The sequence below is a fragment of the Protomyctophum parallelum genome, assembly GCF_964188405.1.
Source record: "Protomyctophum parallelum genome assembly, chromosome: 18".
Classification (NCBI taxonomy): Eukaryota; Metazoa; Chordata; class Actinopteri; order Myctophiformes; family Myctophidae; genus Protomyctophum; species Protomyctophum parallelum.
The window spans coordinates 5,128,194-5,139,066 of NC_139716.1; positions in this window are offsets into that span (position 1 = coordinate 5,128,194).

Genomic DNA, 10,873 nt, shown 5'->3' on the forward strand with positions numbered 1-10,873 from the left:
GCAACCCATTCAGTTCACCCAATGTCAATTCTCTAATGTAATCCTGGACTCCCTCTGCCGACTCGGGGAGAGCAACGGACTCTCACGTGTGTTAATGGATAAATGAAAGGTGCAGTAGTGTGTGGGGTGTTTCTCACCTGAAGAAGAGAGAGGTATAGTCTCTGTGGAGGTCAGATGAAGAAGAGAGAGGTATAGTCTGTGTGGAGGTCAGATGAAGAAGAGGAAGGTATAGTCTGTGTGGAGGTCAGATGAAGAAGAGGAAGGTATAGTCTGTGTGGAGGTCAGATGAAGAAGATGAAGGTATAGTCTGTGTGGAGGTCAGATGAAGAGGAGGAAGGTATAGTCTGTGTGGAGGTCAGATGAAGAGGAGGAAGGTATAGTCTGTGTGGAGGTCAGATGAAGAAGAGGAAGGTATAGTCTGTGTGGAGGTCAGATGAAGAAGAGGAAGGTATAGTCTGTGTGGAGGTCATATGAAGAAGATGAAGGTATAGTCTGTGTGGAGGTCAGATGAAGAGGAGGAAGGTATAGTCTGTGTGGAGGTCAGATGAAGAGGAGGAAGGTATAGTCTGTGTGGAGGTCAGATGAAGAAGAGGAAGGTATAGTCTGTGTGGAGGTCAGATGAAGAAGAGGAAGGTATAGTCTCTGTGGAGGTCAGATGAAGAGGAGGAAGGTATAGTCTGTGTGGAGGTCAGATGAAGAGGAGGAAGGTATAGTCTGTGTGGAGGTCAGATGAAGAGGAGGAAGGTATAGTCTCTGTGGAGGTCAGATGAAGCTGTCACTCACATCCAAAGTCTGCACTGTTCCCCATTGCATGTACCGCTTATATATACACACCCAGCTTCCTCTTCTCTGTGTCACACGTGTGCACGCAGCCACGCACACACACACACACACACACACACACACACACACACACACACACACACACACACACACACACACACACACACACACACACACACACACACACACACACACAGCCTCACAGTGGTGGAAAAGTACAGTAAAAGTATCTATACTGCGATGTAGAAATACTCTGTCACAACTATAGGGGCTCAGAGTCATTATGTACAATGTTTCACAAGGTATCTTGTGTATTCACTTTATTAAAATATTTTGGAAATAGCGTGATCTACAACAGGGTTGCCCAAAAGGTATATCGTGATCTACCAGTAGATGACAAAGGCTGTGCAGGTAGATCACATTATGCCCCTAAAAATATATCATTTAAATATAAAAAAGGCATCTGCCACTTGAATTTAGGGGACTTGACTTGATTATCAAAAAGGGCCTGTCAGCTCCAACCCACAATGCAATATCCTTACTTGCTTGCCTCTTGAAGAGGGCGGTCGCTGAAGATGCAAGTAGGCCGGGCGCAGCGCACGCTTGCGACCAGCAGCAATAACTTTGCAATAACATCTGACTGATGTTTCAAGCCATATGACCTGCTGTAAAACCTTTTGCCCTTCGGGGACACTAATAAACAACCTTGAACCTTGAACCTTGAATATCTTAGTTATATACCAAAGAAATAACCAATTCCATTGCACCCTTTTAACTATTTTTGTGGGAAGATTTCGTTTAGCTTGGCATTTTGAAAGTAAAGTAAAAAACGTATGGGTAGATCAGGGGGATCTACAAGCTCAAAAATCAAACCGTGGGTCCTTGCCATGATAATTGCAGACATTTGCTGGTCTGTTTCACCAGAACTCAAAAGTTTGTCAAATTAAGTTTAACCACTGTTCCCTATCAGAGTGGATGAGATTTTTATGTTGAGGTGATTCAAGAACAAAACTCAATCATAGAATTATCTCATGTCAATTCAGAAATATGCGTTTAATTTTGAAATAATATCTTTAACACCCAAAAATGTAAGTCTGATCCACTCTGATTAAACGTGTTTGTGTAAGATTGTGTAAGACACACACACACACACACACACACACACACACACACACACACACACACACACACACACACACACACACACACACACACACATACACACACACACACACACACACACACACACAGGACCTATTATCAGACAGAACAGGGAAGTGTGTGGTTTTGGGATTGTGGTCGATATTTGTTTTGATTAAGGTGACCCAGACCCAAACACAAGGACACACACACACACACACACACACACACACACACACACACACACACACACACACACACAGGACCTATTATCAGACAGAACAGGGAAGTGTGTGGTTTTGGGATTGTGGTCGATATTTGTTTTGATTAAGGTGACCCAGACCCAAACACAAGGACACACACACACACACACACACACACACACACACACACACACACACACACACACACACACACACACACACACACACACACACACACACACACACACACACAACCTATTATCAGACAGAACAGGGAAGTGTGTGGTTTTGGGATTGTGGTCGATATTTGTTTTGATTAAGGTGACCCAGACCCAAACACAAGGACACACACACACACACACACACACACACACACACACACACACACACAGAGAGAGAGATTATTGTCAAGATAATATACACACTCACAATACAATATATTGCTGTTAATAGTCATATTGCTGTACGTAGTTCAAAGACAAACTCAATTAAAAAAGTAATTTATATAGAGTAGTGATGGGAGATCATTGGTAAACACATCGGTATCGGACGATTTTAGTTGTTTTTTAGATTAATCGGCATCCGTTCGATTAATCAATCAGACCGATTAATGAATCGGTCCGATTAATCGGTCTGTCTTTACAGATAAACAAGCCCAAAGTGACAGCTTGAACAGATCTACAAGCTCACAGTATTAAATATAACAGTGTTTAAAGCCCGACACACACCGTCTGCGACCGCCGCGCGTACCGCCGCGGCACTGTTGGTGTTGCCGCGCGCCATAGCCGCACGGCAACACCAACAGGACGCGGCGCGCTACCACGCGGCTGGGGAGTTTTGTTGACTATTCCATTGCCACGCCCACGGATAGCCGGGTGGAGGCCGCGCGGCAACGCCTGGAAAATAGAACAGCGGTGCATCGGCGCGGCAGGCGAGGCGTGACCGCGCGCCAGCGCGCGTCGGACGCAGCCGGTGTGCGATAGGTTCATTGAAAATAATGGAGGCGGCTGTGTCCGCCACGCGGCGACGCGCGGGGGACGCAGCCGGTGTGTGGTGGGCTTGAGTTAAATCTGACTTGCCTAAGCCTGCAGTGCAGACACCCTGTTACATGTAATTTTCTAAATGGACAACATTAATATAATTTTTCAATACAGAATGAGATCATATCGACATCGGTAATATCGGTTATCGGCCATAACAGCAATTAATTATATCGGATATCGATATTGGCAAAACATTCTCATCAGCTCATCCCTAATATAGAGCTATAGATTACTGGAATAATGTAGCACCTGACATCTGTCTGACACTTTAGGGTAAATTAATTAATTTAATCTATTCTGTACCAGTGTTTATGTTTTGATTTATGTTTTAAAGTATGTTATTTGAATTAATGCAATTGAATTGTGTTTTATATTGATGTAACTGTGATTTAATGCAATTCATGTTCTATTGTTTATGTATTTTGTAATATGTTTTGTGTGGACCCCAGGAAGACTAGCTTCTGGGGTATCAGGTATCAGCTAATGGGGATCCTTTTCAAATAAACAAATAAATAGCTCAGATGCCATAGTTCTTCACATTATTAAAGGCCTTGATGCCAGTACTTCACAAGGCTGTTTCTGAGTGTTTCAGGTACCTCTTCGTTGCAAATAAGCTCAACCACTTAAGGATCCAAAGAATGGACCGCTCAGCAAGAAAAGAAGATCTACAAACTCACATTGCATCACATTGCAACGTGTTGTGACTTGTAAATCTCACAGATCGGCTTTACAATGTAGACATTTGCAAGATATTCAATCACATAGCCTACGTAGAATTCAGAGAGACAGTGTAATGCCTCAATAAACTATACAAGATAGGCCTAGCAGGTAAACTAAACCAGTGGTTCCCAAACCTTAGTTTCAGGGCCCACTTGAAAATCTCAAAAGTGTTCCCCATCTGACCTAGTAGTAGTGTTATTAGTGTTTTGAGAGGCCTGTATATTTTAGTGACATTGAGATGTTAGTGAATCATAAGGTGCAAGCAGTCAATATGAATATACTATATGTACAAGTTAACAACTAGCAACTTCTTCCACTTGTCCTGTCATCACTGTGAAGCTGGTAAACTCATATTTCAGAACTTTGGCAATTGTAGGTCCATTAGATAGAAATATTACACACGCACGCACATGCACGGACCAGTGTCCTCTCCTCCTCTCCTCCTTCTAACCCACCACTGAAGTTGTCACGCTGCTCACACAACAGTAGAGGCAAACAGCCACCTGACAAGCTGCCTGGTATAGATACAGATACAGTATGTGACCTCCTTGTGTAGTTCTATTGGTTTGACATCATGAAGTTAACTTTACAATGACACTCCTGTTCCTCCGTTCCATCCGGGCAGTCCCAGAAAGATGTCAGGTCACCCTGACACGCCTGCTGATTGGTCAAAATGACTGCACTTTCACTTCCTCATTCACTGACGAGCCTTCCTGCCTGCCTGCCTGATGGTTTCCATGGTGATAAGCAGTTTGGTGAAACCATGTAAAACCTTATATGCCAACAATGTTTGGAAATCGTTATCACTAAACATGTCATATGATAATCAAGTATTTCAGTCATGTTGTACATTTGTATTTATTGATGTTATTCGTAACCTTACATGAATGAAACTATTTATTCAGTTATATCATGACATTGTGCATTATGAACATCTTAGCATTTTAACAAGAGCACTTACGGATGCACAATCACTGGTTCAGAATCAGTGCACAGTTCACATTAAGACATGATATTATTTGTAATGGTCACCTTCAGCCACTAGATGGAGTTCCTGCTCCTCAAAGTTTATGTGGCGGTCACTAAATTGAGCTGTAAAATGTATGATTGTCTCTCACACACACACACACACACACACACACACACACACACACACACACACACACACACACACACACACACACACACACAGACAAGCACTTGGAATTGTACTGTAGGCATTACAAAAAATAGATATTTAGCCACTTGTTCGAAAGCCCCCGCCCCCTGTCAAAAATAGCTAAAGTCGAAAGAAAGTAGCAAATGAAAAAATTTAAACAAAACAAAAAAGCAACAACCTATAAAACATGAACCTTGGTTGAACATTTCATTTAATTGACTGCCTTCCTGCCTGCCTGCCTGTTTCCATGGTGATAAGCAGTTTGGTGAAACCATGTAAAACCTTATATGCCAACAATGTTTGGAAATCGTTATCACTAAACATGCCATATGATAATCAAGTATTTCAGTCATGTTGTACATTTGTATTTCTTGATGTTATTCATAACCTTACATTAATTAAACTATTTATTCAGTTATGTCATGACATTGTGCATTATGAACTTATGAGCATTCATCTTAGCATTTTAACAAGAGCACTTACGGATGCACAATCACTGGTTCAGAATCAGTGCACAGTTCACATTAAGACATGATATAATTTGTAATGGTCACCTTCAGCCACTAGATGGAGTTCCTGCTCCTCAAAGTTTATGTGGCGGTCACATTGTTGGCTAGAGAACAACTAAGTTGAGCTTTAAAATGTATGATTGTCCCAAAATAGTTTCTCTCTTACACATGCACACGCACACACACACACACACACACACACACACACACACACACACACACACACACACACACACACACACACACACACACACACACACACACACACACACACACACACACACACACATTTTAGATTTTACATATTTTCCCCTTAAATACAGCATGTCACGAGGAAGACTTGAGAGAATGTATCCGTTTCCAATTCCATTTGGACAGATTGAAGATAACTTCCACTAGAAACCCAGCATCCCTATTCTGCTGAGAACAGATGATAAGATGATAATGTAGGATAAGAGTGGCCCTCACTTCACATGGGTGTGATGTTTTTTATTTGTCCATTGGAAAAAAAGTTTTCTTATCATAGTTTTAGTCGGCAAAATTAACACTTCCTTTGACCAATCAGCTTTGTGGATTGGTCCAAACTGTGCATGATGTTTGTGTCACTGAAGCAATATAAGCCGCAGAGCACACTATAGGACCTGTTGTGAGAAGTGTTCTGTTCGAAGTTGCATCTGAACGGAAGGCCAAAGACGACAGGGATGACTGGATTGATGTTCACGTCTGCAACACGTGTCTTTGCACTGCACAGAGCCGACCCCAGGCCAGCAGTGACACCTGGAGGAGAACGCCACATAGAGGTTCCACCCAGGCTGTCCGGACACGGCAGTGTTGATAGAGCACATCGTCTACAGGGGGGGTTATGCGTACAGCACAGACGAGTGCTAGGACAGCCTCTATGCGTTTGATGTCGCCGCCCACGTGTGAGTCAAACCACAGGTTTCTGGGAGCGTTCCAGAGGGGAGGAGCCACCACTCGGCCTGCGCCTTAGGGAGGGTCATGTATGTCCACGGGGGATACAACCACGCAACTTTATACCACAATGACACGTACAAGTATCGGACACCGCTACAACTTTAATCAACAGCTCTGGCAATACACCACCTGCGTCGTTGTGTCACGCTGCCACCATCGTCGGGACAAAGATGTTTGTGTTCGAAGGGCGAGCGTTACGCTCGTGGGTGGTGATGCGTGGTGACACCACCCATCAGGCAAACCAGGCATACTTAATGAACTGGTGGGCGTGTCCACATGAAAACAACATTTTAACTAATTCTGTACACTTTTTTAAAATTATACCTCCTTATATAACAATAAGACCTGATGATCATGTTTTAGGGTGGAAAAAAAATGCGGCACTCCCTCTTTAAGATGTCACTCTGTAACAGAGAAGATAGCAGTAAGGAGGATGAGACTAGCTGGCCACTGCCACCGACACCAAGAACTCCCTTGGCCAAAAAGCTTGTCCTGTGGGAACCAACACACAGGCATCGATCGAGAAGACGTCCCACACCTACCTACGTGGACGTACTAAAGAGGATAACACCTAACCAGGTATTGGACCATCCCTTCATCACCATGTCTCACCTATGAACACCTCAAGGGTTCTTGGGGACCAACAATTATAATGTAATGCACTCCAAGGTATTGGATTTGGTGTACAGTATGTGTTTAACAATGACAACGCCACAGGATGGTGATGTCGGACAACACAGATCCTTCCTAAGACCCTTCAATCAACTGACACTGACATAATAATTTGTGATTACTCTTTGTAATTATACTGTAGATTATTTAAGAACAACACTATCACTGACTGTTACAACTTACTATATACTACACACTGCTGCTGCTGTAGTGGAAAAATACTGAAATGTTTTACTGGAAATACTCAAGTAAAGTATAAATACCTCACATTGTACTTAAATAAAATGTACTTTACACCACTGCTAATAGATGCTGTGTCTACACTTACACTTACATCTCTGATAGTGTTGTCTCTCACCTGCACAAAAGACTTATTGTATATGATGCTGCTATTCATCTCTGTTGCAAAGTATACTGCTATTCATTTCTGTTGCAGATTATACTCTACTTGGCGATGAGCATTTCTCTATTTTTATTTCTATTTTGACCAATGCACCTTATTAATTATTTATTTTACATTTTATATTCGACATTTTACTTTCACTTGATGTATTATCACTCTTTCATGCTCATATCATGTCTCAAATGTCCAGTTCTCTGGTTACCATTCCAGGCTTGTCTGTATTCCAACTGAGAGAGAAGAAATTAGCACAACTTTTTTGTATATCATGTATTTTATATTGACATATGTTGTAAGCACACATTGAGGGTTTGTTTTTAATTAAAACGTGTGAAAGAAATATTGTGCAGACATAAGTTCTTAAATTGTAGAGCCTTCCTCTCTTCATATTACTGTTGTTGATCAATTATATTATTAAGACATTTGTTAGGCATATCCCTTTACAGCACCTTTAACATTTCACAAAGGATAGTAGGCCTAATAATAAGTTCCAAGTGATAGGCCTGTTTCTGTAGTTTTGCTGAAACCCATCAGAGTCATATAGGTGTAAAAAGGTCTCAGTTCATCCATAATGTAATTATTAACAGGTGATTTCTACAATGCCAGACAACCAGTGACCATTAACACGTTTTATTTTTGCATGTGAATGTAGAGTCAATAGTGAATTAAGCACCAGCCATCATCATTTAGCCTATTTGCATTTTAACCTGGGGAAAGAATGTGGGTTTGTTCATTATTTAGCATTAAAAGAACATTGAATAAAAGCGCTGTCACAACACTATTGAAACTAATTCCTCACACCTGAGTGCTCCTCATCCCCTCAGAGCAACACAACCTTAACAATGACAACCCACGCCTCCAGGGGAGACTGCGACCTGAACGCAGCACCTCAGCCAGTATTTTCAACCACAAGTCGCCACTAATGAAATCTAACAATAGACGAAAATACAATTATTTATTTATTTTGGTGGTTTTCGTTTTTAGCCATGTTAAAGAATGTTTTTATTCCATCAGAAAGTCGTTTTAGTGTCATTAAGTCGTTGTAATTGCGTAAACAAGTCACTATGTCTAATGTTTTAACAATTGGGTTAAGCAATGCTAACCAATGCTAATCAGAAAATCAGCTTTCCTTACAAAGTATGCAAATTCCGCTAAAATCCGCTTTTTTGTACACAATCGTTTTTGAAGAAAATACTAGTATTTTACTAACTGGCTAACAGAAATAGCAGAGAAAGAAGTATTAACCATCGTATTTTGTAAAAAGTGTGTTTATTTTCGGTCCGCCTAAAGCTAATGTTCCAGATGGGGGCACTGGTGAATCAGAACAATGGAACATGTTGAAATGGCTTCCGTTTCCAATAGCAGAAGAAGAAGACAATGTAAACATTCTAAACGTTGTAACATTATGTCACCATAACGTGGCTATTATTAGTTACTTTGGAATGTACCTGCCATGAGAATTAAGGTCATAATAACGCAGATCACATCGATATGTAATATAGCGCAATATGTACTTGTTTCAGCTACAGGATTGATATCAATATAATGCTAAACGTAGCTAAAAAGCTATCGCGGGGTTGCCAGGTTCTGAGAAATAAGCAACCCGGTATATGAAAACAAGCCCAAAATAAGCGAAAATTGCCGATCTACAACAATACAAATCTTGTCCCTGGACCCTGGCATACATTATTTTCTGCAGACAAATAATAATAACAGGCTAATATAGCTATTTTATTTGTAGGCTACTCATCTGGAACATTTACATAGGCCTGATCTAATAAGGGTCCACTTGGTTACCAACTCTCCATAATCAACTACACTTTAAAAACAAGCCCAAATAATCAACTACACTTTATTTTTTGTCAAATACATTTTTAGTAACAGGTTATAAATTATTATAAAATTGGTACAGTAGGCCTATGCATTATTTTTCTTTAGAAACAAGGCCAACAAATTATAATAAGCAGACATGGCAACACTGCTGGTTGAATAATGGAGGAATGAAGGGAAAACAGCGCCCCCTAAAGTCATAGATCACTGCTGAAATCTTAGATGGGCGAATTCTTTACTTTCAGGTTTCCAATTCAACAAGTTTCAAATGGTCATATCTTCTTCATTTCCCCCCCAATTTCAATGAGCAATACATCATATGAAAGGTTACAGTGTGCAGTTTCATAATATGTAAAGAACTGAAAAATGACCATGGCCCCCTTGTATATTAAACCACTGGCACTGGTCACATTTATTAATTGAGTACCTGCGACGAAAAATCGTTTAAGTCCACCTTAAAAAAAACAAAACAACGATGACGTCATCACGCTGTTATACGAGCCCTCCGTTTAATGCGGAAGCCACGTCAGTTGTTTTTTCATTAGACCCAGGGTAGACGTCTCTGTTCAACGCGCTGCGGAACAACCGTTCATGTCCACCAGCTGAAATGGACCCGCAGCCTGTTTTCATGTCCGCAGCTGACATTAAGAGGAGCAATTTAGGCAAAAGAAGAAAATGCGACGTTAGTGAATGGAAGGACAGAAAAAGAAAGACACTACGGAACGCGGGGAAACCATACACGACCAGAAAGGGGGTTGAAAACCCCGGGAAAAGCCCACCTCAAAAGGTACGTGGAATAACCGTATAATACTACATTGCAGTGTGTAACGTTGTACGTTAGTCTTTTCTTTGTTGCAAGACTGAGTGTAGCTGTTCAAAGTGTGCTTGCTATTACTCATAATACACTACGGTGTGTATATCGTCTGTGATTAAACTGCTAACAGCACATTCTAATTACACCATAAACTACAATGTAATCATGACTGCAAACTTTCGGTTAAACAATAGGGTAGAGTCTGTGCTGATACCTGTGCAAGAGAATGTGGCATGTTGACTGAGGGGAGAAAGCTGCAGATGTTCACGGAGTTTTATGCAGTTCCATTATGAAAAACAGCAAGCCATCATTCTTTCAGGTTTAGAACAGGTATAGAGATAAGATCAGTGATAGTGTGGAGGTGGTGGTGTTTAGCTATACACCATAGAAGCACACTACAGCAGTGTGGTGGTGGTGTTTAGCTATACACCATAGAAGCACACTACAGCAGTGTGGTGGTGGTGGTGGTGTTTAGCTATACACCATAGAAGCACACTACAGCAGTGTGGTGGTGGTGGTGGTGTTTAGCTATACACCATAGAAGCACACTACAGCAGTGTGGTGGTGGTGGTGTTTAGCTATACACCATAGAAGCACACTACAGCAGTGTGGTGGTGGTGTTGTT